Below are 20,413 nucleotides of genomic sequence, written 5' to 3'. Positions count from 1 at the left end.
CGGAGCCTGTGGAGATGGTGGACCTACAAACAGTCATCGACGACCCTCAAGCCACCAGGTGAGGTGTTAAAGGGGACGGGTGACCCCCAGGGCACTCATCAGTCTGGGACCAAAGTTGGGAGCACGAGACATCGAGCCCCATCTGAACGGCAGCTCGCGAATAGAGTTTATTTTTATTTTTTTATTTCTCAAAGATTTTATTTACTTATTTGACAGACAGAGATCACAAGCAGGCAGAGAGGCAGGCAGAGAGAGAGGGAAGCAGACTCCCCGCTGAGCAGAGAGCCCGATGCGGGGCTCGATCCCAGGTCCCTGAGATCACGACCTGAGCTGAAGGCAGAGGCCTTAACCCACGGAGCCCCCCAGGTGCCCCTCATGAATAGAGTTTAACATTGAAGCACCAAGATGGGGATTTGCTGCGGGGACTGTCCTGTGCATCGTATGTTCAGAGGGACTCTTGGCTTCCATCTGCCAGATGCCAGGAGCCCCGCACACTTCAAGTCGTGGCAACTGAAAGTGTCTCCAGGTAGTGCCCAATGTCCTCGTGGGACAAAATTTCTCCCAGCTGGAAATGAGAACATCATAAAAATTTAATATCTATGACTGGAAATAAACAATCTTGTCTGATTTTTTAAATCTACAAAATCAAACTATATGTTGAAATATTAAGCATTTTGTCCTAAACGCAGAAACAAGACTCAGATGTGCCTAATCACTCGGCTGGTTGAGTGTCGGCTTACACGGCCCAGTCAGTCCAATAGGCAAGGAAAAGAAATGACACTACACATATTGGAAAAGAAGAAATAAAATCGCTTTGCTTAGTAACATAATTTTTAACGTATGAAGTTCAAATACATCTATTAAAAAGTTGATATAGCAAGATAGATGGAACAGGTCCATAAGAAAATTAATCATGTTTTGATGACAAGCAACAATCTCTTAAAAATTAAGTTTCAGACAGATCAAATAAAATTTTAAATTATAAAATATTTAAAAAATCAATTACTTAGGCAAAAAAAAAACAACTAAAAAAGAACAAAGAAAATTACAACATATTTTTGAGGGAGTTTAAAGATCTAAGTAAATAAAGCCAAATACTGTATTTATGGGCTTGAAAAGTCACATTTATAAAGATGTCGATTCTTTCCAAACTTAATATGTGGAATCCACGTCATTTGTATCAAAATCCTAGAAAGTTAACTTTGCTTATGTTGATAAGCTGATTCCAAATTTATATGGAGATTCAAAAGACCCAGAAAAGCCATAGCAGTCTTGAAGAACAAAGCTGGTTTGCTTTGCCATATATCAAGCCTGGTAGGAAGGGAGAGTATCTAGGAGAATGCGGCCGTGAGGGAAGGTAGACCAGATGACTCTTGGAGCGGCCCACAGTCCTGTCTAGTGGCAGCTCGGGGATAACAGACGCCTTCCATGGAGACACTAGATACCCGAGTCTACTGAGCATTTGAAATGTGACCAATGGGTCTGAGGAAACGAATTTTATGTTTAATTAACTTAGAATTAATTCAAATGTACATAGGTACACGTGGCTGTGGCTATGGTATTGGACGGCATACGGTGTCCGGTTCTCGTCCTACATATTGTACGACAACCTTATTATGACCAAGGTGATGGTTAGTGCAGTGTGCGATGATGGTTTGAGATAAAGAGACTACCCGGATTTAGGAAAAGGTAGCTGACCCTTACCTCGTACCGTACACAAAAGTAATTCCGGACGCAGTGCATTTCCAGGTGTGAAAGATGGAAAACAGTGACACTTCCATAGGAAACCTAGAGCAATTTTGTGACGCTCCACATTCTCCTGAAGCATACAATGTAACAGTTTGTGGCCTTTAGTTTTAAGAAATCTGCCATTATAAGAAACCTTCAAGGAAATGAAAAGCAAGCAGAAAAGTTGGAGAAGATACTGAGAACGCACGTATTTGATGAAGAACTAGTATCAGGATCTTGTGAATAAGTTCAATATAATAATCATAATAATGACTCTCATGGGTCATTTTTAAAAGATACACGATCCAATAGAAAAATCAGCAAATGATTTGAACAGAAGTTTCACAAAGAAAATAGCCAAATGGCTAAACATAGTAAACACTGCTCAGATTCATGAGTCATCAGGAAAGTACAGAATTAGTCACAATGTGCTACTGCCACGTGGTGGTAAGGACGCAGGTCGGCTGGAGCTCTTGTGCATTGTTGGAAGAAGCAGAACTTGGCACAATTGCTTTTTTTAAGACTTCATTTATTAGAGAGAAAGAGAGCACAAGCCACAGGGAAGGGCAGAGAGAGAAGGAGAAGCAGACTCCTTGCTGAGCAGGGAGCCCAACAAGGGGCTCGATCCCAGGACCCCAGGATTGTGACCTGAACCAAGGGCAGATGCTTAACTGACTGAGCCACCCAGGTGTCTCTGGCACAATCACTTTTGAAAGGGATTTCCTTATGATTCAGCAAATCCACTCTGGTTATATACCCAACAGGAATGAATGCTCATGTCAACCAAAAAACCATGCAAAAATTTCCAAAGCCACCGTCTTCCTAATACTCAGAACCGGACACACCTCACATGTCTGTGAAATACAGAGCAGATAAGTAAATCGAGATGTATTTGTGTGATGGAACTCTACGTGTCAAGTAAAAGAAGGAATTGCCACATACAAGCGTGGGGACAAATTTCACAGTCCTAAACATTGAACCCATTAGCCAGTCACAAAACAATGTATCCTGCATGAGTCCACCCTTAGGACTGACCAAAAAAGACAACATTAGTCTGTGGTGATACAGGTGAGAATAACGGTTAGGTCTGAAGGTTTTAAGTGAGAGGAAACAGGCGGGAGCCTTACACTCATGGGTAATTTCAGCAGAGCCATGCAAACTACCAGAAAGAATAATATAAAAATACTAGAGATTGGAAACACAGCAACAGAAATAAAAATGTCCCCAAAGGGCTCAAACTGAAATACAAAGAGCAAAGAGGAAAACCAGCTCATCCAGGAGCCGCACGATAAAACCAAACAACCCACAGGCAGCTGGAATCCCGTCTGCTTAAAAGAAGAAAAGGAAAAGAGCAGGTGGAAGAAATAATGGCTGAGCGTTTGCCAAAATCAATGATAGTTACCGCACCAGTTCAGAGAATACCAGTCATGGTACATACGGAAACACACACACGCGCACACACTGCGGCAAATCGCATTTAACTTGCTGAAAGCCAGTGACAACGGGAAAATCTCGCAGACCGCGAGCGCGTGAGAACCACATCACCTGCGGTGCAACAAGGATGAGAATTAGAGCAGGGCTCTCACCAGAAACCACATGAGGAAAAGAATGGGCTGACATCTTTAAAATGTTAACAGAAAGGGGCTCCTGGGTGGCTCAGTGGGTTAAAGCCTCTGCCTTCGGCTCAGGTCATGATCCTAGGGTCCTGGGATCCAGCCCCGCATCGGGCTCTCTGCTCAGCGGGGAGCCTGCTTCCTCCTCTCTCTGCCTGCCTCTCTGCCTACTTGTGATCTCTGTCTGTCAAATAAATAAAATCTTAAAAAAAAAATGTTAACAGAAAATACCTGTCAACCCAGAATCTATATCCAAGAAGTCTATCCTTCAAAAGTAAAAGAGAAACATTTTCCTGAACAGGTAGAAACAAAGGGACTTTTTTCCAGCCGACCTACCCTATAAGAAATATTTAAGGAAATTCTTCAGGTGGAAGAAAGGTCAGAGGTAGGTCAGAGACTTGGGTCTACAAAAAGAAGAATTTTGGAAATGGACAGAATGAAAGTAAAATATTGTCTTTATTCTTGCTTGCTCTACAAGATAACCAGCTGCTTAAAACAGTAATAGTAACAGTGAACTGGGTGAGTATAACTTGGGTAAAAATGGGGTGTATGGCAGCCCCTGAATAGGTCTAGCAGGGAGGGGCCGGGAGCACAGGGGCCTCACTGCGTGCATGAAGCAGTGTAATATTTACGGGTGGATGTAGATTATTTCAAGTGTATGTTGTACACTTTAGGGAAAGCCCTAAAAACTGTGTTTTGAAAAAAAAGATATAAATAAGTCAATAGAAGACATGTAATGGAATCATAAAAAATGCTGAATTAAACCTAAAGAAGACAGAAAAAGAAGAAAAAAGAAACAGAGGGCAAACATGAAAAATATCAAACAGCCACCCAAAGTCACAGAGTTTGATCTACGCCAGTTGTCGCTGAAAATGTGAATGTTCTGGACACAACACCTGGAGACTGGGATTGTCCGAGTGGATGAGGCGATGCCCAAGCCCACTTCAGTACTACAGCTTAGCCGGGCCAACGGTGAGGGGATAGAGATAGACCGTGTTGACCCTCAGAGGGATGTCACACGACGATAAAGGGGCCAACTGGCCAAGAACACAAAGTGATCGCAAACACTAGGCACATAATAACAGCGCTCCAAAACACAAGAGGCAAAGGCTGATCTGGAAGACCCCCCGGAGAACAGCCGCGGTCTTAGCCCCGCCTGCTGGCACTCGGCAGAGCCCGAGGGCAGAGGTCAACAGGAACAAAGAAGACCTGACAAGGGTATCGGCAACTTGACCTAACGACATTTATAGAGTATTTCTCCCAACAATAGGGAAGATTTACTCTCTTTTAACAGTTTTTAAAACTTGAAGTCTAGTTAGCCCTCCACGTTAGCACTGGGGTCGGGTGTACGACACAGGGATGTGACAAGCGTGTACACTGTGCTGGGCTCACCACAGGCGTGGCCGCCACCGGCCACCACACAGCGCGAGAACATGCCGTGGCCTGTATCCCTGGGGCTGGACCTTTCATCCCTGTGACTCATTCCCTCCCAAACTGGAAGCCCGTACCCCCTACCCCTTCACCCATTTTGCCCATCTCCCCTTCCCACCCGGAACCCCCCAGTGTGTTCTCTGTATTTATGGGTCTGATGCAGCTTTTTTTAACTTGTTTGTTGATAAAATTCATTCTTTTCAAGCACACATAGACCATTTGCCATGATAGAGCATCTTCTGGGCCATAAAACAAAGCTCACCAGACTTAGAAGAATGCAAATCACATGAAGTATGTGTTGAGCAAGTGGCATCTGTTTCCTGTCACCGGGAGAAGACATGAGCACTTCTGTCCTCTGCCTGCCGTATTGGAATCGCCAAGAAGCACACACGGCAGTCACGTGCTGGATGGGACAATATTCTTCTCACAGGAAGAGACAGAGCGGGGTCAGTCTCCGCAGCGGCTGTTGGTCCCCTACGGCCAGCTGGTCCCCTCCCGGCAGCTGACGTGGGGCCATTGGCCTGCACGCACCCTTCTTGTGCCGCAGCAGAAGGACCCTGTCCGCACCCTACAGGGGACCCACAGAGCACAGGTTTGGCCAGACGCCACCAGACACACATGTTTAAGCAGAACCAAGGAACACACAGTGAGTCTGGAACAGGGAAAGATAGTCCCACCCAAGGTGATGAGACCAGCGCGGGTGCGGGGCTCCTTACCCCCGGGAAGACGGCCTCCAGGCTGTGGCCCGGCCTCCTGTGGCCGCGTGGGGGTCTCACGACTGCCTCTCCGAAAGCAGCAGAATTAACCTTGACATCTGCGGCACGAAGCTCTCCCTAGCTAACTGGAAACCAAACCAGACACCTCGGAATAGCCCAAGTGTCAAAGAGGGAGTCTCAGCGGAAATTAAAAAAATATTTTGAACCTGAGTGACAATGAACAGGCAGCGTAGCGGAAGCCGCGCTTAGTGGGGGCCTTGCGTCCCCGGGGGCATTGAGGAGGACGGAAAGGCGCCTAATCAGTCGGTGAGCAGGTACCCCGTGCTGAGCCCTCGGTGAGGCAAGCCCAGCATTAGGAGGAAAGTGATGAAACCAAGGACATCGGAAAGAGAAAGAGAGTTATCAGCGAAACAGTAAGCTGCCTCCCCGGGAGCCCAGCAAAGTCGAAATGTCCTCCCCTCCCCCCTTCTCCCTCCATGTCCTCCTCCTCCTTGTCACCATCTTCTTCTTAAATATCTATTTATTTATTTACTTATTTGACACAGAGACGGGGCGAGAGAGCGCGAGGAGGGGGCGGGCAGAGGGAGAGGGAGAAGCAGGCTCCCCGCTGAGCAGGCAGCCCGACGCGGGGCTCGATCCCAGGACCCCGAAGTCAGCTGAAGGCAGATGTGTAGCCCACCGAGCCTCCCAGGTGCCCCAAAGTCGAAGGCTTCTAGCGTGGCTGACCAAGACCGGCACTGGGCGCGGCAGCGGACGGACACGGCGAACAGCTCCGCGCCCACTGGGGACGGGCCAGTGTCGTTCAGGTTCAGCCTCGGTCTCGCGGGGCGCCCGGGACAGCCCAGGGCTCTGCATTCTGCATTCTCACTGTCCTGGTGGGTCTGGGCTTCCGTTTAGAGCCCTCGGTCTTGTCCTGGGTTGCCCGTCAGTGGAGCCGGCTCTGGGCAGGCGAGGCCTTAGACTCAGGAGAGACCCCGCAGCCCGCTGGTGCTCCTGTCAGGGGGTCGCTGCCAGCTGCCTGCGTGTTGTGGGTCTCGGCCTGGGTAGTGAAGCTGGGCATGCCTGGGCCCTCCCCTGCGCCCGCACTACTGGTAGGGGGCCACCAGACCCCTTTCCCCACGGGGGCCAGTGTCATGGCTGGACGGGCCCCGGTGGTCCTTCTCAGGATGACAGGACACACTTGAGCAAGAGCCGTCAGGGGGCTCTGTGGAAGCTTCCTGACTCACAGGCCCTGGAGGGCGTAGGCACATCTGGGGCCACAGGTCAAGGTCTCGGGGAGAGGAGAGGGAGGCAGCATGGACCTCGGCCTCTAACTCTGGGGCTGGGGGTGGGGGCTGAGGTTTCAAGGGTTCACTCTTTGTCGGTGAATGAAAGGCATGAGAGTAGGACCGGGGTGAGGAGGGGAACGGCGAGGGCATGCAGCCGGCGGCGTGCTGTCCCGGTCACCCACTGCTTTCTCCCCAGCGGAATTCTGCGGGTGGGCGGCCGAGCTCCTTATCTCGGCGCAGAGCTGGCCGTGCGATAGCCCGGGGGCGGGTGTCTTTGAAGTGGCCGTCAGAGCTGCATGCCAGGCTCCCCGGGCTCCCTCCTGCCCCCGGCTCTGGCTCCAGAAGGAAGCTGGGATGACTCAGGGCCGGGCTGTGTCCGTGGAGGTCGTTCCCCCTGGGTCTGGGATGTCTGGGGAGGACCACCCGCTCCGAGTCCTCGCTGGCTCGGACGGCCTGTTCCCAGTCTCTCCGCGCTTAGCACTTAGCCGTGCGCATTGCTGAGATCCCACAGGCAGTTTCAAAGGCTCCCGATCTGCTTACCACGTCCCAAGGATGCCTTCCTAACTCCTTGCACATTAAAACACCAAAATCCGGCTGGTTTGCTCTGAAGGAGAGTGGGTGGTCGGTGAGCCACAGCGAGACTGCATGTTCAGAGCAGTGGCCCGTCCGCCTTTGAGGCCCCGGCCTCGCGCCCCAGACCGGACAGCAGCTCTCGGGGGCTCGGACGCAGTGACCCGACTTTTCAGCAGCCTGATGCGTGGAGCCACAGAGGCCGAAAGCCCTGTCTCCGGGGGGCCTCGGCAGCTTTGTACGACATTAAGTTTGAAACTTCAATCACGTTAGACTTGCTCGGAAATCTGTCCTGTCGGGCTCCTGCTGAGAGCCAGTCCCTGCCGCCGCCTGCTTGCTGTCCCTCCCACGGGGAGGGGGCGCGGGAGGACGTGCGCTAAGGGGCAGGAGTGGCACGGTGGCGTCCCAGGCCTGGCGCACCAGGGACAGTGATGGCAGGGGAAGGAGGCCTCTGTCTTGTGAGGAGGGATAACCTTTCCGGATTCCTGATTTCTGAACGTAAAAGCGCCCCAAACAATTGTGTTTTAGCTTGAGGTTTTGCTGGTCTTTAAAATGATACACAAGGTGGTTTGAATTTTGTAGTCCCACTGAATGCGAAAACGTGGGGAAGGAGGACAGACAGGGTTGGGGAGAAGCCCAGCCTCGGTCAGTAACTCAGAGCTCTGGTTGCAGGCGAGCCCAGCTGTCCTCGTTGGCAGTCACGCTGGCCTGGATGCCCACCGGCCTGGGGACAGCCTCTGAGCCCACCTTGTGGGTGTGGGGGGGAGGGGTGGGGGGAGGGCGGGGAGCTGACACGCTGCGCCCCCTGGTGGCGAGAAGGCCAGTGTGGTCCACGGGCCTCCACATCCCGTTGAGCACCAACTCCTTGTTGGGAGAAAGTTCCTTTTGGGGGAAAACCAGAAGCTGCTTGGGTTTGCCTGGAGAGCGGTGGGTGGCTCTCTGCACGGCGGCGGCAGAGGCGTACGGGCGGTTTCCTGCCTACCAGCCGATGCCCCAGGTTTGCGGTTGTGGCCAAATCCATCAGCGCCTGTTTCCCGTCCCTGGGATGGTGGGGCCACCCCGGCTGCTCCCCTCAGACCCGTGTCCTGAGCTCTGTCCTCTTGGGGTCTGCGCCCCTCGCCCACCTTCCAGCTCCTGCAGGTCCCTCCAGGCTGAGGCTCTCCTCCGCTGCTCTCAGCAGGGCGCGGGGCCTCCGACTCATCCTGCCTTCGAGATTACCAGGCCAGAGACCCGAGAAGAAACCCCTGCAGGTGCTATAGCTCATTAATGATAAGTACAAGATTCCAAGCCAGTTCTAATGCGCCGATAATCAGCAGAACCCTGGGAGGGATAGAAAGAGGACACACAGTCCTCGCAAGCCACATTCAGCGTCGGATGCCCGGGCTCCCGGACGGGCTTGTGTCCTGCTACCTGCTTGCACACCTGTTTCCAGCGGTCGTAGGTCAGAGCTCACAGGGCTCACCTAGAGATTCCCTGCTGCTCTGGATCATGAGAAAGAGCACTCTCTCTTTCCTGTTTTGCCAGCGGAGAGCCCACAGTTCAGAAAAAGCACCAGATCACAAAATTTAGAGCCCCACCACAGGCCCCCGGGTTCGTCTGCTACTGGGTCAGGGGAAGGCATTCAGTGGCGCTTGACAGTGTGTGCTGCTAAGTTTCCCAAAGGAGTCTGGATTCGGGAGTGAGTCCCAGTCCCAGGCTCCCGCCGCACCCCACGCTCTCCCCTTACCCTCAGGCACCGTGGCCCCTGCCCGGCCCGGGTCTCGTCCACGTGGACCTTCTCACTGTTGTTTCTGTGTGTGCATGAGGGTGGATCCGGGTTCTGCAGAGACACAGGCCGGTGGTGTGTGTATGTGCTGTCGGCACGCAGGCACGCTCCCTCCCTCAGTTTACCTCAAGGAATTAGCTCCTAAGACTGTGGGATCTAGCAAACCCGAAGCCCAAAGGGGAGATTGGATGTCCTGGTCCCGGAACTGAGCTATCCTGGAGGTTGGACTGTCCGGTGCAACCGTGGACACGGGTTCTGGAACGGAGACGGGAAAGGAGAGGCGTCGGGGCAGAGCCGGCCACCAGATGGCACTGTTGTCCGGCGAAAGAAAGTGGCTCCAGGGCCTCAGGGTCCCAGGAAGGGGTGGCAGGGGACGCTGGCCTGGGGGAGACCCACCTGGGCGGGCAGGGAGGGCCGTCCACACAAGCGGGGCTGCGGGAGATGGGGCAGCGGGCCCTTGGGGAGCTGTGACTGGGTTTTCCCGTGAGGTGCTGGGTCGGGCGTCCCCCTTAGAGCAGGCTGAGCTGAGAAGCACCAGATTTTCCTGGAGGCTCATCGTTTGCCTTCTGGGTCAGGATGCCGGGCCCCATCTCCCCAACCACCTGCCCCGACCCTCCCCACCCCGGCCCACGCTGCAGGCATTGTCAGTGTGTCCCCTGTCTTTCCTCTTCGTCTGCTCTGTCTGCCCTCAGCCGCCGACCTTCGGTGAGCAATCATTGTCCTGAACCCCGAGCTGGGAGCTCAGACAGGATGCACTGGGCACTTGGGCAAGACACACCAGTCAGCGAGCTCGGAGTGAACCCACTTAATAGCATCAGGCATTTTAAGGGTCCCCTGGGTCTGTCCCTCCCTCCCCCCCGGAGGGCAAAAGCACGGGCACCTGGGCGAGAGGTCCCTAGGCCTGTGATAGCCCCTGTCTGCTTGTCTGTTTGCCTCGTCTTGAGTCGGTGGCCTGGGACCCCACACCACACAGCTCGAATCGGGCCGTGGCTCTGGCAAGAGGCTGAAGCGAGCTCGGGCCTCTTGCCGGCTCCTGCGGCGTTGGGAAGGAAGCAAGTGCATGCCCATCAAACGCGGGGGTCCTCCTCGTGCTGCCATCACGCAGCAGGACTCCGAGGCCCAGGCCCTCCCTGGCCAGCTCTAGAACCCCCGTCCTGCTGTGGGTCCAGCGGCCTACAGAGCCCAGGTGCCACGTGACACTTGCAGCTTTGGCTCCACCCGGGCCGCCCCGTCTCTTAGCTGGGCCTTTCCTGGGCACTGAACCATCAGCCCCACGCAGACAAAACTCTTGGGAAGAGGCTGTGTGGCCACCGGGAGAGGGACCCAGTGTTGGTCTCTGGGTCGTGGCCGCTGGGCTGTTGACTTCTGCACTTCAGGCCGTGATCCTTTAGCTCAAAAGCCCACCAGCACCAAACTCAAATTTTGACACATTCGTTACTTTGAAAATTAGCCCAAACAAGCAGATTGTAGCCTGGTTAGTGCCAGCCTGCTTTCTAGGGCCTCACACGCTAGGGGAATTCTCCTCTTGCTGGGGGTCTGGCGACTCAGGACGTGATCGCAGGTCCGTGCTGCGCCTGCCCGGACCTGGGTTTGAGCGGACGGTCGAGCATTCGTCATTTTCCCGTGCACCCCAGCTCTAACCGGTACAGGGCCCTGCGTGCTCTGCCCCCAGGAATCTGTCTCAGCAGTCCCCGGGCAGTTCAAGACAGTTGTGCCAGTGGAAGGCCACGGCTGTCTGGGGAAGGCCGGTAGATGTGGGTGCACATCGAGCGAGGGCTGGTCTGTTGAGCTCACCTGTCCCCGGCTGCCGACACGAAGGATCTGGCTCCTCTGTCCTTCGTGGTGGGGAGATGCTACTGCCCCTCACACGCGGGGCGCACCGCGGGGGCATCCCTGCAAAGAAACGACAGAACCATAGGAGAGACGGCTGGTTGCTGGAAAACCAAATGACGTAACGAATATTCTCTGCCTAAACCCCAAAAGCACTTTATAGAACTTAATACCCACTTATAACAAAACCCAGTGTCAAACAAAGGCAGGAAGAAGCTGCGTGCTTGGTTTCAAAGGCCAGTGGAAGCGCGATTTAAAACTACGAAACCCCAAAGTGTCGTCACTCAGACGAGGATGAAACTGGACTTTCCCAGAAAGTCACCATCACTCTTCATCCCGGTGCTCATGCTGCTGGGCTGGTGCCTTGGGTCTGGGGCTGGCGCTGGCGGGGCTCATGGCACGTGTGGAAAAAGGGAACAGCCTGCCACGTGGGGTGCCCAGGTGGAAGGCTTGTGGCGCTGACCTCTTGTTTGCTATTGACAAAGTACTCGGAGACATTCGAACTCACTCCGACCGCTTGGGTTGCCCGGTCTGCCCCGGCAACGGGTTTCTGGACACTTGACGTGTGAAAGCAACAAGAGTGCCTGGCACCTGGGACGCGTAGGTTGTCCTCCGGGCCATGACGGATGGGCCCCCCCGCGCCCCCGTCAACCCAGGGTGGATGAGCTCATTTGTGGCTTCCGTCGCACGTGTGCGACCCCCTGGGCTCTCTCCGATGTGCCCCGGCCATCAACGTTTCTTCTTATACGTGAATTTCCCGTTTACATTATTTGTCCCTGTTTCCACTAGCCCTTTTGTTTTCATCTCTTAATTTGAATTGCAGATATCCTCTGGCTCTTCAAGCCCATTTTGGATCTCAGTCTTCCCCGAAGCGTGTCCGCCCGATTCCCAAGCATGGATGTCTACCCCGCCGCACTACGTGTCATGGAAACAGCAAAACAATATAAAACAGATGATCTGGAGATAACGTGATTTTCGAGCCGCACCGACACACGCCCGCCGAAAGAATTCCTGGTCTGCAGACACACAAGGTGTATCGGCACACGTGGCCGCCTTAGCTCGTAACACAGGGAGAGTTTGCTCCCAACACGGGCTCACGTCGGCCGTGCACGGTGGGGACCCGAGGGAGCTCGCAGAAGCCTTCCCTCTTCGTCTATTGGCCACCATGTCACCTCGTAACCCCAACCGGACCGTCCTTCTGTAAAGACAGCGATTCACAGAGTAAGGGGATCTCGTCGGGCTGCGGGACATCGCCCGCCTGGGACCCTCCCGCTCAGTTAAAACAGTTCATAGGTGAATCGGAGACAGTTTCTAACAGAATAAATACAAAAAATAATAATAATAGTACAAGAAAGAAAGAAGGAAAGAAAAAGGATGTGAATGGGTAAAGATAAAGGCATAAATTAAAGAAACAGGAAAGAAAGAAAATCCAGAGATCTTGACAGAATGGAAGGCTGGTGTTCGGTCCTCGACAAGGTCTTGGCAAGTCTGGCTGGGAAAGCAAAGCCGGCGGCCCGGGGGCTGGAGACTGTGTGCGCCCCCGTCCCCCATCTGGACCGAGACGTGTTTACACGCGCGGGGACAGTGGGACAAGGTAAATACACACGCCCTGCGCGTCGTCACCGCACCTGCCATCGCCAGGGGCCCAAGGGGCCGAGTGTGACCAGATACACATTTAACAGAAAGATACAGAGCCACAGGCCACGGGCTTGGACACCGAATTAACTCACTTTATTTATTAGTAAGATATAGGGAAGGAAGGAAAGCCCCACCACAGATCTGTTCTGGGAGATAAACCCCCTGGAGGCCCCTCATGCCCCCGTCACTGCCCCGTCACGCCCCGCCCCTGTGGCCTCACTCACACAGTCCCCAAGAGAAAACCTCCATCACAGTCATCGGTCAAGTCTCCGCAGACGCTTTTAGCTTTTATTCTAAGTACAGCGGGGAGCCACTGAGGCTTGGAAGAGGGGAGCACGAGGGGCAGGCTTGTGTTTGTTAGAAGCCCCGTCGCTGCCCTGTGAAGACGGGCTGTCAGAGGAGGAGGGATGGGGGGACCCGCCAAGTCCCCGGGCACCTTACAGGTGACAGTGGCTGTGACGGCCGGAGAGGGCCATCAGCCAAGCTCTGAGACTGCATCTTGGAGCAGGAATGAGCTCATCCCCAGCAGGACAAGCCGGCCGGCTACTCACCAGGGGCCGGGGGCACCCGCTCCACGGTGTAGGGAGGTGGCCGGACAGTGTGCGGGGTCGCGGGTGTCTGAGAGGCGCCTGGAGTGCCAGGCACGGAATGGGCTGTGCACATGCTGTGGGCTGGGGGGGAGGTGTCGGCTCTCCGACGCACAGATGACAAAGACAGAAGAGCAGGGACGGGGCCGGAAGGCGGAGGGGAAGAGAGCGGAAAGAGGACGGGGGAGAAGAAGCAGGAGCAGGAGGGGAGCAGTGAGGCCCTGAGGAACTCCTTGTCGAGTAGATAAGGAGAAGCAGCTGAAGGAGGACTGAGCAGAGAGCCGGGAAGCTGGGACCGGGTCTGTTCGGGGGAAAGGTGGCTGGGAGGGTGACTGTGGGCGCTGAGGGACAGGAGAACTGAAAAGTGTCTTCAGTGGTTTGGAAGATCTGTGCTGGGTGACAGGTCCCATCAGACTCAGAGGCCAACAGACAGCCACACTCGCTGTGGCCCACAGCCTCTGGCCACCGGTATCACGCAGGAAGCGGCTGCTCCCGAAGAAGGACCTTGCTCTGGTCAGCGCCCCATCCATCCCGGGTCAGACAAAGGGCTCCCTGCTGCCCGGCAACCAACACTCTCACGCTGGAGGCCCATTCTTCACCCCCAGGTGCCCAGCAGGGCTGGGGACACCATGACAGTGGGCCCAGGGGCTGTGCCCACAGTCCGGAACATTGTAGCCAACAGCAGCATAGCACACAGCACACCTGGCACCCCGTGTCCACCGCTGCCCGGAGCAGCAAGCCCAGCTGGACAGTCAGCATGGAGCCGGCAGAAGCGGGCAGTGAGCAAACCTGTCCCCCAGCCTGGACACAGGCGACCACTGAGTGGTCACACTGCGGTCGCCTCCCCCCACGGAGTCTCCTGTGTGACTGGCTAGAGAAAAGGGCTCAGCGTCCGGGGACGGACAGACCTTGCTGTCTGGAGCACAAGGCAAGGATATGCGTGGATGCTTGGGCCCATGGAGACCACCACCGCCTGCACGGCCACAGCGTAACGTGACATGAATAACAGGGTTCATGCTGTCGGCGTCCTGGTCTCAGGCGTTCCCTGAATGCCAAGGTTTGCCAGGACACCGCTGTCACTGTGCGCAGGCCTGCACGCTGGGCTGGGCTCCAGGCTCCCCTACTGTAGGTCCCGGCAGGGCGGGGGCCATGGGAGGGGGGGTCGCACAGGGCTTCCAGCCCGGCTGCAGCCATCGGCCCTACACATCCAGAATCACAGTTTCCCGCCCGCCTGAGCATTGCTTTTCCTCTAGAACTTTCTCTGGGAGGAAGCCACCGGTTCTTGACACAGACGAGCCTTAGTGTTACCGACGGCCGCCGACAGACAGCCGGTGCGGGCCACGGTGGGTCAGCTGGGCGGGGGGCCTGCAGGACGCGTGTGTGCTCCAGAATGACGGAGAGGGGCCCTTCCCAGCCGTGACAGGCCGGAAGGGGCGATGACAGGACTCAGCCACCGCACGACCGTGCGCACCGTATCTCCCCGTCAGCGCCGGTGACCCGTGGTGTTTATCGTTCCCCGCCCGCCCGTGCGCGTGGCCGCTGAGAAAAGACATGGGCTTCCTCTTGCGACTTGACACACGGAGGCACGGTTGGCACCCGTCCCCCCGAGCACGTGCCGCTCTGTCATTAAGGAAAGCAAACACAGGCACTGAGAAACCGCCTGAGCTGGGCTCGCAGCCGCCAGGCCCAAGTGCGGGAAAACGCCAGCTCGGCGCAACGTCCAAGCTTGCCGCCCTTCCTGCAGGAGAGCTCGAGGATTCGAGTACCAGACCCACCGGAAAGGAGCAAAAGGAAATGTCCCACCCCACCCCCCTGCCTCGAGTGGGAGACCTCGAACCGTCTGGTCAGAGCCACAGGAAAGAAGGCGCTGAGACTACCGTCCAGCTCGTGCACGTCCCGGGCTCTCCCACGACAGAGAGGGGGCATTCTGACCTGTCCCCGGGTCGTGATTGTTTGTGAAGGGGCAGCTAGAGCCACAAAGCCCGAGGGAAGGGGGCGGCAGCCAGACAGGGCTCGGGTCTGGGTCACAGCTACCCCAGGGTAGAGCCTTAGACCCGTGGGGCCGGGACCCAGGGGCAGCCGGGCTCGGGCACTGTCTTCTGTCCCCTGAGCCGTGGTGGCCGATGGGCTGACGCGTCTGGGTCTCTGGACAGGGAGCTGCGGACAGCCAGGTCCGGGGAGGCCGGGTGTCCCCGCCGACTGCTGAGCGCTAGAATTGGGGGGGTGTCCCTGCCCAACAGGACGGAGTGGACGACGCTGCCTGGCTGACCTACTGCCCTGAGCTGGCATGCGGGGGTGCCCGGCAGAGGACGGTGTGCTCCCCGACCTGGGTGTTCCCGTGAGGTGTGAGGCCTTCAGTAGACGGTCACAGGGCGGGGGGCTGCAGCTCAGACAAGCTCCGTGGGGAGCAGCACGGTGACTCGGTCCAGCCACAGCTGGGTGTCCCAGAAGGTGCTGGAGAAGGACCGGTGGGGTCCCGCCCCTGCGCATGGGCCACCTGGAGTGTCCAGCAGCCTGAGGACAGAGACCCCAGGACGTCCCGTAGGGCAGCGTGTGGGGCCGGAGTGGTCCCCTGGTCCAGAGTGGGGGTCTGCAGAGGGAGCACCGGCCCCCAGGAGCGTGAGGAGGGGGCCGAGTCCGGAGAGCCCCGGCGCCCAGGCCCCTGCGGTCATGCCGCCCGGCATCCGAGGGTGAGAGGGACGCGAGGCCCAGGGGAGGCAGCACACGGCCCAGGGACCCTGGTCAGGGAGGGCAGAATGCGTGTCCCGAGGACCACAGAGGACCAGCTAACTGCGGGAGGGGCCGCGCTCCCAGGTGACAGAGGAGGAAGCGGGCAATTGTCACAGGAGAGGGGACGATGGCGGGATGTGGACTGGAAGGAGAGGTGCGGTCCAGCCCCCCGGAGAAGGAGGGCCTGAGGTCGGCCTCTGGGACTAGGTGCAGCCAGTGGACGCCTGGCCCGGTTGGGGGGGCGGTCCCGGGAGTCTGGGGACAGCCGCAGGGCTCTCTCGCCACACCCGCAGCTCAGCGGCCCGTGGTTCTAGCAGCCCGAGGGCAGAGTGGCTCGGACGGGCAGGTGCGGAGGAGAGAGGTCGGGGCCTGCCGCAGGGGACAGGAACCCCGTGAGCCCTCCGTGGCCGTGCCTTCCCAGGGCCCCGTCTGTGACCCCTGGCTGTTCCTCTCGGGCTGCCCCGACCCCCACACGGCCCTGCGGTCGCTGTCACCGGTGTGGACCCCGGGTCCTCAGTGCACGGGGCCCTCGCTCAGTCTGTGGACAGCCCTGGGTCCCGCAGCCTCTGCTCTCAGGACGCCCCAGAGGCTTTGGCCGTCGTGGCCAGCGTCCTGCCACGACGCCGGTCACGGGGGCTGGCGAAGGCCTCCCGGCCTCCTCCTGGGGCCTGCTCCCCGGGCTACGGCCGGCTGGCTTGTCTCCCACCTGCACGGCCGGCCTGGGCTGCGGCTGACCACCCGGGTGGCCGGGCCAGGGGCTGATGCGTCCCCCAGATGGGGCCTTTTTCGGAGATGGCGAGCCTCGCGTGATGGCGCAGACGGTCCCCGGGGACCCCGCAGACCTGCAGAACGTTACCCCAAATGAAAGGGAAGGAGAGGGAGAGACAGACGCGGTGTCCTGTAAACAGTCTGATTTCTCGATGTAAACCAGATTCGGGCCCGGGACGTCAGGTAAGCATCTGTGCCAGAGCCCGGGCCCCCCACCCCCGGGGAGGCCCGGCGGTCTGCATCGCCTACTCTGGGACACGTCAGAGTGACCGCCGAGACATGTCGTAATTAGGCAAAATTGGTCTTGCATTCCTCCCTAAATCCCCCAGATCTCCGCAATTTCAGGTCTTCTCAAAAACGAAAACATTTGGTAATTCAATGACACAAGTGAAAAAAGCATAGGATGTTCTCTCAACTGGAAAATACCAATTAAGGAAGCAATTCTGACTTTCCACCCACCTCGGGCCGAGCGGGGAGCTTATCTCCGGGGAGAGGGATCTGCGGGGACCGGGGCCCCGCGAGGGCCGAGGCCGGGGCTGCTGCAGGCGGCTTCACCGAGAGCGCCGCCCCTCGGCCGGGCTCCGAGGAGGGCGGGGGGCGGCTGCGAGGACGCAGGGGAGGGGTGCGGGGGGCCCTGCTGTCGGAGGTGGGCATCTGGGGACGGGCCGAGACGGCCTCCCGCTGTGTGGCAGCACCAAGGACAGTGTCTGGGGCCTGGGCAGCCGCGGCGGGTGGTCGGTTTCCCTGTAGCCTGGCCGTGTCCCCCACCTGGTCCTGGCTCCTGAGGGACCCCGGGCCCCTCTGCGCAGGGCAGGCCGCTGAGCAGGACGCAGCCGCAAATGGGAAGTCAGCGAATGCTGCAGAGTTCGTGTCAGCCCCGTTTGGTGCCCATCGCACATGGCAGGTTGTCCATGTCGTCTGTTTGACTGAAACGGCGGGACCGTTAGGACGTCCTCTCAGCCCCAGCCGCTGGCTCTGGGTTACCTTCCCTGGGGGTTTGTTGTCGGTTAAGTTCTCACCTGCCCGTTGCTCCTGCTCCTTCTCTCTCCCCCGGAAGGAGATCGTGCTATGTTCTCCTCTTCATACTCATCATTAGAAGAAAACTCTTTATTTTGAAATAGTTAGAGATTCACCGGAATTTCCAACACAGGGACAGCCACATTCCGTTCAGCCACGCCCCAGGGGACATCCCAGCCAGCTACCACCCAGGTCCCGGCAGGATGCCGGCCTCGCCGCGGCCTCGTGCGGCACGTGGCGGCTCAGTGACGTGACTGTCCGTCCTGCCACCGTCACGGTCCCCTTGCTACCCGCGACCTGCCTCCAGTGGCTAAAACGGTATCACCCTGAGAATGAGGCGTAAGCAGAACCACACGGCCTGCGGCCTCACAAGGTCGGGGTTCACTTCCCGGAGCAGATGCAGTGAGGTCCTTCGAGGTCGTCATGCGTGTCTCCCCGGTACGTGTGACAGGTGTGTCTCACGGTCTCCAGGGCACCGTGTGTCCAGCTGTCACCTGTGCAGGAGGCTTGTTTGCAGCTGGGCTATACGGGAGCTATGATGAGCGGTCGTGGGCGGTTTCCTGTTTGCGAGCTCGGGTGCTCGTGTCTCGGGGTACGTGTCTGGGAGCAGAACTGCCTGGCCTTGGGGTGAGTGAGGGTCCGTTTTTTAAGAAACTGTCAAACTACCCTGAGAGTGGCGGTCGCCTCCCAGCAGCTGCCTGTGGTCGCGATCCCCCGGCTGCCGGTGGCGGCGCGGGCCGATGTCCCGACTCCGTCTCTGAGCGGCTCTGACGGCTGATCGGGGCGACTTGTGGTGCTGCCGGACCCGCCCGTCCCCCGGCTGCCGGTGTCGTGCACGTCCGTGTGTCTACTCGCCCTCCCACCCCCTCGATGGTATGTCTCCCGCCTCCATCCTCGTCCCATCTTGTTCCTGTCCACGCTTGAGCGTCCTTTCTGTGTCGCGGGTGCGCGTCCGTGGTCGCAGGTGTGGCCCCAGAGTACTTTCTCCCGGTCGCGGGCTGTGCGCGGGGGCTCCGACGGGACAAAAGTTCTCTCTCTGTTTTCATTCCGGTGCAGTTAACAGTGTTCTTTCTGCAGAACAAAAGTTCTTAATTCTGACTAAGTCTAACTCACGGATTTAAAAAAAACTGTAATGGATCGTGCTTTTGGGGTTACGTTTAAGAGCTCTGCCCAGGGCCGGGTCCTGAAGATTTTCTCCTATTTTTTTTTAAAGCTTTTTATTTTGTGTTTAAATTTATGATCCACTTTGAGTTCACTTTTTTTTATAACATGGTGTGAGGTTTGGGTCAGGGGTCTTTTCCTCCCCTCCACGGACGTCCAGTTACGGCAGCACCATTTGCCGAAAAGCCCATCCTTCCTCCGTCGCCGTCCAGCTGTGCGCCACACGGTCGGCCTCGCCTGCGGGTCCATGTGCGGCCTCCATCCTGCCTCTCCGCGACGTACGCGGTCGCTGCCGCTTCCCAGAGCTCTGGAGCTCAGCACGCTGCTCCTTCCTTCCACCTGAGTCTCCTTTCAAAAAAAAGTTGAGTTAACCTAGCTTTTTGGTCTTCTATGAATTTTAGAATCCGTTTTTCTCTTTCCACAAAAAGATTTTCCCTGTGCTTTGATGGAACTGGTTTAATTCTGCACGGATCAAGGTAGGAAAAATCCTGACAACCCTTTCCTACGCTCAGCAGCGTAATGAGGCACACGGTGTCGCCCGCGCTGTCCCCGGAGACCCGCTCCTCCGTGCTCAGCATGTTTTCTGTGCAGCACCGGTCTCTGATTTAGGGATTTACGCAGCCAATGTGGCGATCGGGGATATCAACATTTTCACGCCAGAAATGTTTTCTTCTGGTCTGCGGGGGCCGCGGCCGAGAGACGTGCAGGGAGGCAGAGCTGAGCCCGCGGACCCCGGCATCCGGGCCTGTCTTGCCGACCCCTCCCGTGTCCCGCAGGGAATGTCGTAGTTAGTGTGTCTGTACAGGTGCCGGCTGCCTTCAGCTTCCTGCGTGTGTCGGTCGGGACCCAGACATCTTGCCCCCGGAGAGTTAGTGATCACGGCGATGGCCTTGCCGTCGCGGCCACGGGCTATCCTGCACCTGGAGCGCTGCTCTGTCCGTCCATCCGTCCACCCACCCCCGGGTTCTGCACCACCGCGCTTGCCTCGGGCCCTGAGGCGGCACGCTCGCTGCCTGACCCTGGGCTGCCGTCCTTCACGCTCGTGTCTGTTTGGAAAATTATTCTTGTTATTCTTTCTTTTCATGTTGCTTTCCAAACCGCCCAGGCTTCTCCGTGGACACACTCTTCGCTGAGACTCTGAGGGAAACCTGGTCACATGGAAATTATCGTTTAAGTGGGATGGAATGAAACTTGTAGATTCCCACTTGCAGAACTCAAGTGCAAAGTCTTTCCAAGCATAAAACAGAGGATCTCTCACCCTTTATTTAGATTTGGGGCAAGTCGACTCCCAAGACTGTTTTTTTAATTAATTTTTTTCATCTATTTTAGTTTTTCTCTTGGGAATTCCCTATAGCTTATGAATGGGTAAAGCCACACGTTTTCTAGACACGGCACACAAAAGTCTGTTGGTTTGTGGTGTCGAGTGCCACACGGGGTGTTTGCTCACCGTAGCGTCCCTGCCCTTAGACGTTCCGCGCCCGGTCACCCTCCGTCCTGTCCCCGTGCTGTGGCGGCAAAAAAAATAATAGAAGCTGCTTTCTTCAAACGTTTCCCGTTTATCTGAGGGCCAGCGGCCATCTCTGGTGGACAT

Source organism: Lontra canadensis, unplaced genomic scaffold, assembly GCF_010015895.1.
Source record: "Lontra canadensis isolate GAN:19392208 unplaced genomic scaffold, GSC_riverotter_1.0 scaffold66, whole genome shotgun sequence".
NCBI classification, from domain to species: domain Eukaryota; kingdom Metazoa; phylum Chordata; class Mammalia; order Carnivora; family Mustelidae; genus Lontra; species Lontra canadensis.
This window is presented reverse-complemented; position numbering follows the sequence as displayed.